We start from the raw sequence: 15,410 nt of genomic DNA, 5'->3' as shown, positions 1-15,410 counted from the left end.
GTCATAAAAAGGGAACTATCGATTTAGTATAGATGATTGGACAGAAGATAAAATATTGACTGGGTTTAGCTATACAAAACTAATAACTAATAACTTAGTTAATGGTTTTTAATGCTCAGTGAACCTGTGGAGCTGTGACCGGTGATGAATGTTTAGTCAAATAAATACTCCTAGTGGATATGCACATAAACATTCACTGTTGTAAACTTCTTATCTATTCATGATTTGATTTTATGCGTGAATTTGTGATGAATATTTTCCATGTGATCACATATTCTGAAAGATGTATAAGTGCTGAGGACAAAGAGAGGAAAGCAAAGAACTTTTTCCCTTCTCCTCCTTTCCGTTCATTCTGTTTTTCTGCTTTTTCTTCGAAGAGCTTTCATAGGAAACTTTTTGCAACTTGTAAATAAACACTAAAATCACTTTTTTTGTACAAGAGAACAAATCTACTTTTATTTATTCACTCTCCATTAGTTTAAATCCAGGATGGGTACAGCATCACGCGGATTCTGTGTCCAGTGGCCTTTGCAGGAAGGTTGCTTCAGAATTTGGCATGAACCATACCACTGTTTCTGTGGGCCCGAGTTACTTTCTCCAGATCACTCTGGTTTTATTTGGTTTGCCTCCAGGAGTCACTGTAATTGTTTTGTGCTTGTATACATAAGCACATCTCTTGCCCAAGTAGAACTCAGTTTTATCTCAGGCATAAATGCCTTCAATTTTAAGAAGAGCTGTGTGCTCTCTTTGGTTCCGGAGACCTCGCATGAAGCCAGCAAAAATGGCCTTGCACCACAGCCTTCCAAAACATACTTGCTTTTTTTTTTTTTAGAAGTCCTGTTCCCAGCAGGTCTCCACAGGCTCCAAGATGGCAGAAAGAGCCTAAAATCACTTTTCAAAGTCACGCAGGTCCTGCTGTGATTGAACAAAGGCTACATTACTTAATCCCCTTTGTTAGGCTACAGATGTCAATCACCTAAGCCAGCAGCTTTTCACCCTCAGAATTAACAAGAAAGATTTTAGGACTTTTTAGAAGTTATCACCAGCATTCAGTATAGTTAGAGAGCTAGAATGTCTGAAGAGCCTCAGTCTTTAAAGCCACACCAGAGTTATACACTGCTGTTTCAACCCGCTCCAGGACCGGAGTCTCTGGGCAGCACTCATTCACAGGAATGAGTCAGGCACTCTGCCACTGAAGCAAATACCAGTGATTTCCAGTGAATTCAGACTTGCATACAAGGCACAAAGCTACCATCATAACAAAAATAAAAGTACTATTGCATTTCAACTAACGTCAACGCCTTATGTTTGCTTGATATCTGGTAGGATTAAGCCTTGCCTGTATTACATTTGGTTGATTAACTGAGTTGATCCCCCACCTAGAATTCCTATCTATTTGAGCCAGATATCTTTACTATTAGTTATCATACACATTTCCAGAAATGATGCCTTCATGTACTGTCCAGTAATTGAGAAGTGTTAATAAAGGATGTTTGAAAAAGTCATAAAGAATCATATTACTTTTATCTCCCTAAAATTACACATAATACACATAGATGTATGAGTATATATATATGTATATAATTAAAATTAAATTTTCCCATCTGGGCTAAAAATGCTTACCCACAATAGCCACAGATCATCTAACAAAAACCATAATGCCAGGCACAAGAAACTCCCTTTGAGTTTTGATCAGGGATGCCCAGGAGACTCCCACAACAGTATAGGCTACTGCTGTTGCTCTTTGTAGCCTTCCAGAGTGTGAAGGTAAGTCCTTAGTGTTGAATACACCATGCACTTTGGACAACAGAAAGTATGATACAAGCTTTCAAGGGAGAGATGCAACTAACAGTCCTACCCCGCTGTGATGCCTATGAACCACAATGATCAACATGGCAAGATTTCGAGACATGTCCACCCATGGCACTCATATCTGGTTGGATTAAAGCACACTGTATGGGTAAGAAACCATGCCTGGTACTGGAAACCTAGTCACCTACATGAGACTAGTGAGTAAGATGGTAGGTCTTAGAGGATAGTCTACTACCACGTAAACCAGAGTAATTCCTTGCCGTCCTAAATGCTTGACCTTATACTTACAGATGTATATAGCTCATCAAAGAAGCTTCCCTCTACAGCAGATGGAGACCATTACAGAAACTCACACTGATCACAAAGCAGAGATAACTGATTGTGGGATACTCAGCCTCAACTCCTGCACCTAAGGGTCCTTAGGGACCCTTCATGATCCTTAGGTCATTAGGGACCGTCACACAATAGTGGGTAAAACGATTATGAGAGCCACAGTACAGTAAGTTTACTGTAAGGTTTGTGTCTTCTTAAAATGACAGGGAAGCTACTCCTAGGATACTCGATAATATGACTCCCTAAGTTAGACCTAAGCAAACACAACATAGACAGACATGCTAACATGGAAGGAGAAAATCTCCTTCCCATCCCACCCGTGCACAAAGAACTACAGGCAACTAAAGGCTGCTGAGAGAGGAAGCATCAATCCTCAGGATGATCTCCCTAACTGGTTATCCAGTCCAAAGTAGCCAGCCCTGAAATCATATATATACAAGGAGACCTAAATGGACTCATTTGGTATGTGTGTATATGTGTGTATGTATGTGTGTGTGTGTGTTGTATGTTTGTACACATAACAATTATAAAAAAGGAAGCCATAAATTTGAGAGGGAATTAGAACGATTGGAGGGAAAAAAGAGAAAGGGGAAATTGTATAATTACATTTTAATTTTAAAATTCAGTCTTGAAATTATAGCAGTAAGATATATACATACATGTGTACATACATGCATATCCACATACACATAGACACAAGCACATATAGAGACTTTTACATGCATTCACATGTGCACAGACACATGTACATATGCACATACACAGACATACATTCATACACACATGTGCACACATGTGCACACATGCATGGACACATATACAAACACATGTGCACATACACAAATACATATATGTGCACATACACACACAGGCATATACACATGAGCACAGATACACACATATAAACTTATGTATACACACATGTACATACAGACACACATGTGCACACATACACATAAGTGCATGCACACACACACACTCAGAATACATCACTGGATTAACTATGAAGAAGAAGCCATAGGACATACTGCTGCTTAATGCTTATTGGCTCCTGATCCCACTGTTCCCAAATTCATGGCCCTAAGCAATTTGACTTCCAAATTGAATTGGTAGACATTTGGTGCTCAGTAACCTTGACCAGAAAGCTGTCACCCAACCGCAGTCTTTGAGAGCCACCAAGACTGTCTTCATGGCTGTTCCCTTGTTTTGAACATTTCCCAGATGCCTTGTGGAAGCTGCACTGCAGTGGCAGCTGCTTACTGCCAAAGCACGACTGTGGCCTCTGTTGCTGCAAAAACTGTTTCAGTCAGCTTACACTGAACCCTTTGCTAGCCACAGCCTTGGTTAAAAAAAAAAAAAACTAACTGCCTTTTTCAGACCAGTTAGATGGATAACAGTCCTTCTGGTAGTCCAGCCTAAATGCTTGGCTGGTGCAAAGACAGCCTATATTTCCACTGACTGTACCTTGATTGTTGCAGGCACAGCCCTCTTTTTACATGAGGGACTTTGACATCATTAGTACAAACACCCTTGTCTCAGCCCCCTCCTGACTATGTATTCAAAAAGGTCCGTTCACTTGAAAGCCAGCCAGGAGATACACTCTGATGGCCTTAAATGTGACAATAGAAAGCCAATAAAAAGCTTTTCTCCTGTGCCCTTTCCTCGTTGACTTTTTATCTTTGTGATTCTTAGAATAAGGCAAATGGGTAACAAGAGGAAATGGAAGAAGCAAGTTGGTAATAGCAGGAAAAGAGTAACTAAGGAGCTATAGAGACCCAGCTGGCAGGAACACTGGCCATGGACCAACAAAGGGAAGGGAGAAGGAGAGAGAGCCGAGGCTAAAGAACAAAGAAGTAATTTCAGGCAAGAATCTAAATCTTAGGCTAGAACAAGGAAGAAGGCTTCAGACATGAAAATGACTTTGGGCTAGGACAGGGAAGTAGGCTCAGATATTTTGGTCATCCTGATAAGCCTTTAGAAACAGTGATCACAGGAGTGTTCGTGGAACTTTGTTTATTGCCTTGCTTGTTCTTTGAGTATTTGCGTTCATTGTCTTGCTTGTTCCTTGACTATTTGCACCTATTGTATTGCTAGACCCTCAAACTAGAACTGACCTTAATACTTGCATGTAATTAAAATGGTATAAAAGCAAAAAGGAGGGAGGAATAGGGTACGGGGCTTGGGGAAAAGGATGACATCTGAAATGTAATTAAATAAAATATCCAATTAAAAAAAAGAAAAAAGAAACTTAAAAAAGCCATCGATAGCAAACTGTGCAGGGTGAATTCAAGAGAGCTACCAGACTTAACAGCCTGAATACCAACATCCAAGCTCTAAACCTATGGCACAAGCCTCTGCCAGGAACTATACATCCTGCCATTGTAGGCCCAAGCACTGGATAATGTGATAGAAGTTAAAGAACTGGCCCTGAAACTTGAGGCCACTTCAGGAGCTGTAACATTCGCTTTCCCTACTGTAAGCACTCACTGCTTCTAGAATTACGTAGCTGTCAAATGCTGGCATCTTTTCCTCTGTCGGCACTTACACTTTCACTTGCTGCCTCTCCATCTTCATTTGCAGTTTGTTACCACTACTGTTTATTTGGCCTTTAGCTTTGCACTTTCCAGCCTCTTCAGGTTTATTCACACATTCAATTGTAAGAAGAAAGGGGCAGAAGTCATGTGTGGCTTTAATTTAACAAATTGACTTCCCAGAGAGTTAAGTAGACTCTCACCTTTATTAGCAAATAATTTTCCTATTCCAATCACATAAGCAATGTGATTCTTTTTCAGAGGCAGCATAAGGGAGCAGCTAACATAGGACACCCTAAAGCCTCCGATCTTCCTTCCCATTCCTTCTTCCTCAATCCTGGCTCTGACCTTCCAGCTCTGGCTTTGATGCCCCTCTGAAGAGGCAGAGATGAAGAGATCACTGAGAGAAAATTTTCCTCGAATGATGAAGACACACAGAACTGCACATTTTGGAAACAAGATAATTGCAGTATATTATTTCAGAAGCCTCTCAAGAAGCAATGAAGAAGACCTGAAATCCTACCACTAATTACGACGGATAAATAGAAGCCACTCCCCTATACACTTTAATGGGACTGACCAACTCTGCTGTAGGCAATGTTGCCAATTCCTTCTTTAAAATGATGAACTCGCCCTCAGGGTATGAAGCCACCTTTCCACAATCAGACTGCCAAATGTAAACTAGGAGGCCTATTTCTGTCTCCAGTATCATTGCTTCTTACCGTCTGTTAATAAAATGCAATAGTCTCCGTTTTTGCATCATCAAGCATTGTAAAGACAAGAAACATGACAGTTCCCAGCAGCAAGCATGGTTTTAGCACTCGGTTTGTTCAGCAAGTTCACATCTTAGCACCTACTATCCATTAGAATGGCTAAGCTCTGGGAGTGTAAGGTGGGCAAGGCAAAGCTCTGACCTTGTGCTTTTAGAGTTTAAAGCTTATTATCTGTAATAAAGACTGAGTTAGTGGCGCCATATGCCACAGGGAGAACACAGGAGAGGAACGTGTTCGCTTAGCTACACCAGGAAAGAATAAAAGCTTCAAGGTTACAAAAGACATTGCTTTCAAAGTTAATAATCTATATGGAATAATGTTCCTCTTACCAAAATAGTACACTTAGGTGGGATGTAAATAGTATAGGAAACTATCACCTTGAAGCTGAGGTACAGTGAGTATGCTCTTGTGGATAGACAGCCTGTGCATCCATCGGTATATAACACATCTGCGCGTGCACACGGAGGAATACATTTGCGCATGCACACAGAGAAACACATCCTGCACAGTTTACCGTCGTGTCAAACACACAATTAATGCTAAGGTGTTATCATTTTGTCACTGTGTTAGAATTTTAATAGCATACCTTGGGCTGCCCAGGCTCCTCACAAGGGCTCACCTCTTCCCTGGAATTATTTGCTCACTCTTTCCTCTTATTCAGGGTTGTTTCCAGTGATCTTCTAATGCAGCTACCTCCCACACCACACTTAGGACAGTTCTCCAAGATAAACTGTCTTACTCTAAAGAAGCAGACATCTTTCAAGCCCTGAGAACATCATCACAGACGCATGTGTGGAAAACAAGCCAGGGCGGGTACTGATGTCTCTCCTTCCTTCCCTTCCCGTCCTTCCAGCTGAGTTGTCATGTATGAAAGACGAGCTGGAATCCGTTCACACTTTTCACAGAACAGCCCATTGAAAGAAGCTTTCTAATTGCAGAAAACGTTATTCAACATGCTGCAGATGCCACTCCAAGAGAAGGATTTAGGGCGGGATTTGTGTCTTGCAGTTGCTCTGGAAGTCAATTACTTCCAATTCACTGATATCCTATCAGTCAAAGTTCAGAGATTTAAGCTGTAAGTTCTGCTTATTACGTATAATTCCTCCATATTATGAACCGTATTATGTCATCTATTTTCTTTCCTATGAATTCATCAAATTCAATTGCTTCAAGAAGAGTTGGTTGTGTATGTGCACAAACACACTAAAAATATGTGAAAAAGTGAATAGTGGTCACCAGGTTAAAGGTCTCTTTAACAGGAAATTAAAATTTATAGACTTTAAAGCTACTGGGATAGCTCTATAGTTAAGCAACATATTGCAAAAAAAGAAGCTAAAATTTGAACACGAACAAAACTCAGTCAACACCAAAACATGTGTTCAAAGCTTACCATTAACATGCTATATATTAGCCACAGAAATGTGACATTGTGTGTGTCTTGCACATCCTTTGTGTCTGTGAATATATGATGTCAAACCCACATTGCATCAGCAACAGTGTAAGCCTCCCTGTCTGTCCTGCAAGAGGAATGGCTTCTGCTCCTTTGTACTTCAAAATGCAAGGTGAGACATGACATGATAGCTGTAATTGCTAGAAGGATGTTGTCCAGGTAGCCAGCCAGGGAGCCTCTAAAAAGAACACAACATGGCAACTTCATTTTTCATCTTAAAATCAAAATAAGATTTATTTCCCCTTCTAAGTTGATACGCTTAACTCTTTCTAACCATATTTCTCTTTCTACTGTGGCTACCCATAAACTAATATCAAATGTGTGACATACACTGATTACATAGGACATATATTGATTACATAGGACATACATTGATTACATAGAACATGTTTTCAATGCACTCTACAAACTCTAATCTAGCAGGGTTTTCTTTTTCCTTTTGTAAGTTTTACTCGTTCACATTTTGTACTTCATTGAATGTCCACACTGTAAAGTACAAAGTTAAATAAATGTTTTTCCTAATTATCATGACCCTAACCAAACCCTTCAATCCCTAAATTTCTGTTTTCCCATTTATAAAATAAAAGTATTATTCATGTAGTAAAATTCAGAATACATTATTTGTATAACAGTGCTTTCAGGTCTCAAAGAAAAAATATTTATTGCTTCCCAAAAAGAACCACTGAATTTGTATTAACTCGTGGTTCCAGTATTAGACATCTGCCATTATTTCAGAATGTCTTTAAATTCTGTTCTAGAAAGCTGTCCCCAGCCCCTCCTCAACCATCCTGACCAAAGACTGTCTGAAAGAGCATCTCACGTCTCCAGCCCCACCCACACTATGCAACCCTGCCCCACGCCATCCTGACCAATGACAGTCTGTCTGAAAGATCTTCTCTTGTCCCCATCCTTAGCAACTGACTCTACATGGACACATGGCTCAGGCTGGAACAAACCACACCGCACATACGGCACTTTTAATGCTGAGAGGAAACAGTTTTCTTCATTTCCTTAAACTCCCCCATGGGGAGGTCGAGAGCTCTGAGAAGCACTTTTTTTTTCACTTTACAGGAGAATTTTGGGATGAATTGAAGAGATCACAACTGGGATCGGGAGAGACAGAAATGGTATTCTGATAACAGACTCTGCTTGCCTTCTTCCAGTCTTGTGTGAACCCACTTGCACCCCAACCACCAGCGGCTATCTAGTTCCAGACTCTAATTCGAGCAAATGCACAGGGCAGCAGAAACAGACGTGCTCACCAGTAACACTACTTTGAGATATGTCTACTTAATACAGACAGTGTAACAGAATCCGTGGGAAGGATATTGAAGAACCAGCCTTCCATTTTAAGGGAAATGTTTGGAGATTTTCAGAGTGAAAATCTTCCATACCCTTACTATATTGTCCAAGGTCTCCTTAGACACAGATGTTGTGACAAGATAAAGCTACCAAGCATTTCCCTAGAAGAAACTTTCACAGGAAAGAAAATGGGGAAGGAGCCCAACAGGAATAGCCATTCAACTAGGATACAGTCTGACCCACAGTGAAGAAAAAAGGGAACAAAGCTGGGATAGAAGCTCCCTGGAAACGGTTAACCTATGAGTTAAGGGACTATAGCAAATTCATATTTTTGAGTTTATTGTTAGGGTGCTTTCCATATTTTACTTAGAAATAGCTGAGAGGAGTTAACAGAAAACAGTCCAGGTTACCTTACATGGATAGTTGGTTTTCAAAACATCAGAAGTCCATAGAACTGATGCTACAAATATTTATATATTAATGTTCATATTGATTAGAGACCTGTCTGCTCCTGACAGCTTCCTGTCGTGGATTCTAAGAAGAAATTGAGCATCCTTGGAGTTACTCCAGTTGTGTGGTAACAGCCACTAGGCAAGAATTGCCTCTCTCCATCTACAGACAAATTACTGTCCAGAAAAGGACACACATGCAGAATAGTCGACTGATTATATCTGCCTAGACAGAGTAATCAGTCCTTAATAATCCTGCATCACCAAGGTCTGTCAGATGATTCTGGGCCAGAAGGCTGAAGATTTGATGCTCCAACGTTTGGTAGTATAGGGGCTTTTCAGGTGTTCAGAGGTCTCTATAAATTGGCTAAGTTTTAGAAGCTATGCTTTGTGCTTCCCACAATTATAGTTAACTCAGTCATTCTGGATTTCTGACGGGGTTGAAAACTTATAGCTATTTACCGTAAGAGAAAAGATTTGAGTGGATGGTCGTCAGCTGACATTCATCCTAAAGCCGGGTTCAGAAGTAAACGTTTTAGTTAGGATAGATGACAGAGGTGCTGGTTAGTCAACAAAATGATGGACTGGGTATTAGGACTATCTTGTACCTCACTGGTACAAATTGGCATAATTATGCTCTAATTGTATTTTGAGAGAAAAGTTTCATTTTAACAGGAAGGGTGATGTGTAAGAGGAGTACTGAGAGGAGGAGAAGAAGTAAGAAGAGGAGGAGAAGAAGGATAGGAGAAGGTAGGTGATGAAAGAGAGAAAGAGGGGGGAGACAGGGAGGCAGATATTCATGTCTCTCCACCAGTCAAAGATAGTTGTTATATCTAGGTCGGTCAGTGGGTTACACCTCTGATTGAACAATTCCAAACTTATAACGCTTATGATTAACATTATTTTAAAAAAATGTATAAATGCAAAAAGGAGAAGGGGGCATGGGATAGGGGTTTTCTAAGGGGGGAGGGAATGGGGAAAGGGGATGACATCTGAAGTGTAAATAAAATATCTAATAAAAAATAAAAAAAATAAAAATAAAATAAAAAAATTTTTAAAAAAGAATATTGAAAGAAAAAAAAAAAAACTCCCTGGGAGTTGGCTATGCAGCTTCTGCCTTTAGGTGGTTGTAGTGCCCAGTGTTGTCCCAGGCCTCCCAGGAATGGGCCTGCAGTGGTACCCTGCCTGCAGAAAACAAGGGGAGGGATGCAGCCTGAGGGAAGCATTCCCTGAAGCATGCCAATGTCAAACTAGATTTTGGGGTGCAACAGTAACTAACCTCCCTGCCACCTGGGAGTTTTGCAATCACGTTGTGGCAGCAGATCCCCAAAGTGAGAACCTGTGAAACAGAAGAGACAATCAGGGCCCCAGGAACCAATTTAATGTGGTACTGAGTAACTAATATGTCGCTTCTCTATCCGACCAGCAGACAGGAATGAAGCAACTCAGAGTTCTTCTCAATGCAGTTTATTCAGGATCCTTTACCATCCTCTCTCTCTGGAAGCTCCTCTCTCCCTCAGCCCCTTAACGGCTGTCCTTTTATACCCCTGCCTGTCCCATTCAGCACCTGCCACGTGGGCATGCCTCATTGGTGCACCTCAAACAGCCTGATTCTGCGTGGCAGTGAGTCTGTGCAGTAGTTCTGCGGTCGTGGCTCTGTCAGGGAAAGGCGGGTGGCACGCAAACCACCAAGAAGCAGCGTTCAAGACTTTGCAAGCACCATTATAGCTGGCTGCACCATTGCACCCACTCCTCACAATTCCTCCTTATTTATTAATTTTGGCAGAGATAGTGCCTGTCTTAGGTTGACCCTTTCAAGCAACACTCCTTACCCATCATGGGAGTCAAACAGCTTTGGTTTGTCCCTGTCTTAGGTTGGTAACGTGCCCAAGGAGTCTTACCTGTCATTGACTACCTCTCTAGCATGCCAAGCCACACTTGAGGAGACTGTCCCATCTCCACTGCTGCAAACACTTGTACAATCAAGGCCTGAGATGTTTTCTGTTGAGCTTTCATCTGATGCATGCACCAAAAGGCAAGGCAACTGATGAGGACCAGGCACATAGCAACCTCCACAATTCCCACCCACTCCTTGATGTGGGACATTGCTTGAAGAATCCAGCTGGTCAATCCAGAGGCCAGGGAGGTGTCTACTCTGGTCCAGTTAATGTGAACAATGGACTGTCATAATTCTCTCAACATTCCCTCTAATTCTCTCGACCAATTTCCTGTAAGGAACTGAGAAAGGCTTTTGGAAAGATTACTAGCATGGCTTATATTCTGAAAAGGCACAGAGGTAACACATATAAAAGAAATACTGAGCTTTCAAAGGCGAGACTTCCATAATAAAAACTAGCATTGCTCCTTATCTCTGGTAGCATCCACATCAGCAGAAGAGTCTTCCTTAGCATCTCCATTCCTGTCTTCTTGCTCTATAAGCCTGGTAAGTCTTTCTGGAACCCAAATTGGCTGATGTTGATCCTGAGGAAACACACAAACAGACCCTCTCATCCACACCAATACTGGGTCAGGGCCACTCCATTTTCCTGTCAATATGTCCTTCCACATTACCATGCCTTTATGGGTAGCATCGGGATCAGCATGGCAATCAGCTGCAGACCGTCCCTGCTTATCCAGAGTCAAAAAATTTAGGGTAAAGAGGGCTATAGCCACTCTCTCTCTAGGCATGCAGCCAGAGGCTATTCCCCCTCTTTGTTTAAAAAGACATTCCTTTAGGGTGCGGTGTGCCCGTTCAGCAATGCCCTGCCCCTGAGGATTATAAGACAAACCATGGTTAAGGTGAACTCCCATGGTCTTACAAAAGGACACAAAGGAAGTAGAGGTGTACTCCGGTCCATTATCTGTCTTTAAACATTTAGGCATGCCCCAGGATCCCCAGGCTTCAAAACAATGAGCAATGACATGGCAAGCCTTCTCCCCAGAATGCAGGGAGGCAAACATAATTCCAGAAGCAGTGTCTATAGATACATGAATATATTTTAATCTTCCAAACTCAGAGAAATGGGTGACATCCATTTGCCATAAATGTAGGGGGCGTAGGCCTTGGGGATTAACCCCGATTCCCATCTGAGGTAACAATGGGGCACAAGCTTGACAAGCTTTCACTATATCTCTATCATCAGCACAAGGAATGCCAAAGCGAGATGATAGGGTTTTAGAATTTACATGAAACTGGCTATGAAAGTGTCTTGCTAACTCCAGGGAATCATAGAGCACAAAATTTGCAACATTAAAACAGGTCTTTGAAGCTTTATCAACAATATCATTTCCTTCAGTCAATGGACCAAGTAAACCAGTATGGGCATGAATATGTTGAACAAAAAAGGGTTGTTCCCTATTCCAAATAAGAAATTGCAATTGGGTAAGTAACTCTCCAATGGTGGACGTTAGGTTTATTATACCTACAATTTCCAATTGTTTAATAGCATTTACTACATATTGACTATCAGATATCATATTAAAGGAATGAGAAAATTGTTCAAAAACCTTTATCACAATCTATAATTCTATAACTTGAGGGGACACTGGAGGAAATTGGATGGTTACAGGCAACGATCCTGCAACCAAAAACGCTCCACATCCTGTCTTAGAACCATCTGTAAAAATAGTAGGTCAATTTAACAAAGGCTTTCTATGGATGATCCATGGAAAGACCACAGGATGAGCATTAATCAATTGTAATATAGGGTCCTTTGGAAAATGATTATCCATTGTCCCATTAAAAGTGCATCTCAAAATTGCCCAATCATCCACAGTGGCTGTCAATACTTCAAGTTGAGCAGCTGTATATGGTACAATTAGGCTTATAGGTTGGATGCCAAAGTGTTGAACACTCTGACGAATTCCCAGCATGGCTAATTGGGCTACTGAAGTTGGATAATGAGTGAGTGTCTGAGCAGGAGAAATTTTTGGATGCACCCAAAGTAAAGGGGCCCCTTGTCATAATACTCCTGTAGGCTGACATTCGTTTGGCAATATGCATAATGTAATATCCTGTGATTCATCTCTACGCCTCAAGGCTGCATCTTGTATGCCCTTTTCCACTAATGTTAATGCCACTCTAGCTTCATTAGTTAAGTGTCTAGGAGAGTTGAGGTCCAAATCACCTGGTAAAATATCATATAATGGCTGTAATTGTTTATTAGACAATGAGAGATAGGGTCTAAGTCACTGTTTATCTCCCAACAATCTTTGAAAATCATTCAAGGTACGCAAATTATCTGTGCGAATCTGGATTTTTTGAGGAATTACTTGTCCTAAAGATATTTTTGTTCCTAAATAATTAACCACAGAGCCCTTTTGTACCTTCTCAGGAGCTATCACTAACTGTTTCTTTCTTAAACTTAACACAACGGTTCTATAGGCTTCATCAAGCATCTGCTCATTAGGGGCAGCAACAAGAATATCATTTATATAATAATAACATTAGATTTTCAAAAAATTCTGTCTGACTTCTTTCAAGGCAGCATCAACATACAGTTGACACATAGTGGGACTGTTGGCCATGCCTTGTGGCAATACAACCCATTCATATCACTGATCTGGCTCTGCATGATTCATGGAAGGAACTGAAAAAGCAAACCTAGGCATATCCTTTTGATGCAATGGGATTGAAAAGAAACAATCTTTAATATCTAAAACTATGACAGGCCAATTTTTGGGCAATGCGGAGGGTAAAGGCAGACCTCGTTGTACTGGTCCCATTAAAATCATTTGTTTATTAATTTCTCTTAAATCATGTAGAAGCCTCGATTTCCCAGATTTTTTCTTTATCACAAAAATGGGTGTATTCCAAGGTGATGTAGATGGCTGCAGATGACCTAACAATAATTGTTCTTTTACCAGCTCTTGTACAACTTGTAATTTTTCTGAGGGGAGTGGCCACTGAGGAACCCACACGGGCTCCTCAGATTTCCATGACGTGGGAAGAACATCCTCAGTGGCTCCTGTGAAAAACCCACTCCCGGCTGACCCTGTTTTCATTTGTCCATCTTTATTTAAAGTCAACTTGGAAAAATCACAAACTATCTATCATTCTGCAATCTAAAACTAGTGAGACTTCCAAACTACAACAGTCTGACTTAACAATGTATTAATAATGAACACATGACCTGAACTTTCACTCTCTTGCTTGATGTAATGTTTGTCTTAAAAGTTAAGAAATCAAGTATTAGAAGCACAGGGCCTTTTATTTTTCAAAATCCCTCCCTCCCTCCCTCTCTCTCTCTCTCTCTCTCTCTCTCTCTCTCTCTCTCTCTCTCTCTCACACACACACACACACACACACACACATACACAGAGCTGCCAAACACAAATAAAAATATACCAAAGTTTCCATACAGTAAAATTTTACTATATGAATACTGAAAATTAAGAGGGGAAAAGAAATTATCACTCTATTCTATTGCATCAATTCACTACCCTTTCTTCTAGATATTAAAGTCTTTATACTCTAGTAAATTTTTAAGCCAATTTAAAAACACCCAAACTTTTGCTGACCTCGTTCCTTCGATAGGTACTAATTGGGGGTGGGGGAGAAACAAAGATGGTTTCATACTCCTGGAAAAACTTCTGTGGTTGGTATCGAGTGCCTTTTACTCCCATGACTAGTATCCCTCGTTCCTTGGCTGTCTTAAGGTCCTTTCCCGAAACCGAAACCTTATCCACAGCCTGTAAGAACTTTTCCTTTCACTTTTAACTCATCCCAAAACCGAGAACTTATACTTTCGCTTTCAACTCGTCCCAAAACTGGGAACTTATATTGTCTCCTATCCAAGAACTTAACTTGTCCCACTTACCTGGGAACTTACCAGCTAGCTGCCCTGACTTCTCTGAGTTCTGAACTCCCCGTACAGGCCACCACTTGTCGCTTCTCTATCCGACCAGCAGACAGAAACAATGCAACTCAGAGTTCTTCTCAATGCAGTTTATTCAGGATCCTTTACCATCCTCTCTCTCTGGAAGCTCCTCTCTCCCTCAACCCCTTAACGGCTGTCCTTTTATACCCCTGTCTGTCCCATTCAGCACCTGCCACGTGGGCATGCCTCATTGGTGCACCTCAAACAGCCCGATTCTGCATGGCAGCGAGTCTGCGCAGTAGTTCTGTGGTCGTGGCTCTGTCAGGGAAAGGCGGGCGGGGTGCAAACCGCCAAGAAGCAGCGTTCGAGACTTTGCAGGAGCCATTATAGCTGGCTGCACCATTGCACCCACTCCTCACACTAATACTGAATTGGAAAAATGATGTGGGAAAATTGAATGTTTTCCAGTGATTCAGAGCCAAGAAATACTGATGGCTCCAGAGTCTTGCTGCTGAGCAGTACAGGACAACTAGGGTCTTTCTGCTGAGCATACGGAGCATCTGGGTCCAAGGCATGCAGCTCTTGCCTAACTTCTCAAGATAGAAACTGGATACCAACTTTCTTTTCCTATTTCTAATCTTCTTGATACGATTATTTATCATCAGGGTAAAACTTACAATTATACCATAACTAGTGCCAAAATTAAGATGATCATGACTTCAGGAGGTCAAGTGCAAATATTTGTCTGTTTTAATTCATGGTGAACACCTCAGATCAGAGCTGCCATTAGCTATTCCGTTTCTAAGATACTTTGGTTTTTTTATTATTTTGTGTTTGGAGTGCGTGCATATCATGGAGCATTGTGAAGCACAGGGGACACCTTTGAGGAGTCTGTTCTTTCCTTCCATCACGGGTTCCTGAGACCAAACTCTGGCAGTCAT

The 15,410-nt window shown here is 41.1% G+C and overlaps 1 pseudogene; it reads right to left on the bottom strand.

The window, feature by feature from the left end:
* Positions 1-478: 478 nt before the first annotated feature.
* Positions 479-14,275, bottom strand: LOC143439535 (large ribosomal subunit protein eL33 pseudogene; annotated as a pseudogene).
* Positions 14,276-15,410: the final 1,135 nt, after the last annotated feature.

This window comes from Arvicanthis niloticus, chromosome 27 (assembly GCF_011762505.2).
Source record: "Arvicanthis niloticus isolate mArvNil1 chromosome 27, mArvNil1.pat.X, whole genome shotgun sequence".
NCBI classification, from domain to species: domain Eukaryota; kingdom Metazoa; phylum Chordata; class Mammalia; order Rodentia; family Muridae; genus Arvicanthis; species Arvicanthis niloticus.
The sequence above is the reverse complement of the archived record's forward strand: the minus strand, read 5'-3'. Positions and strand labels throughout refer to the sequence as shown.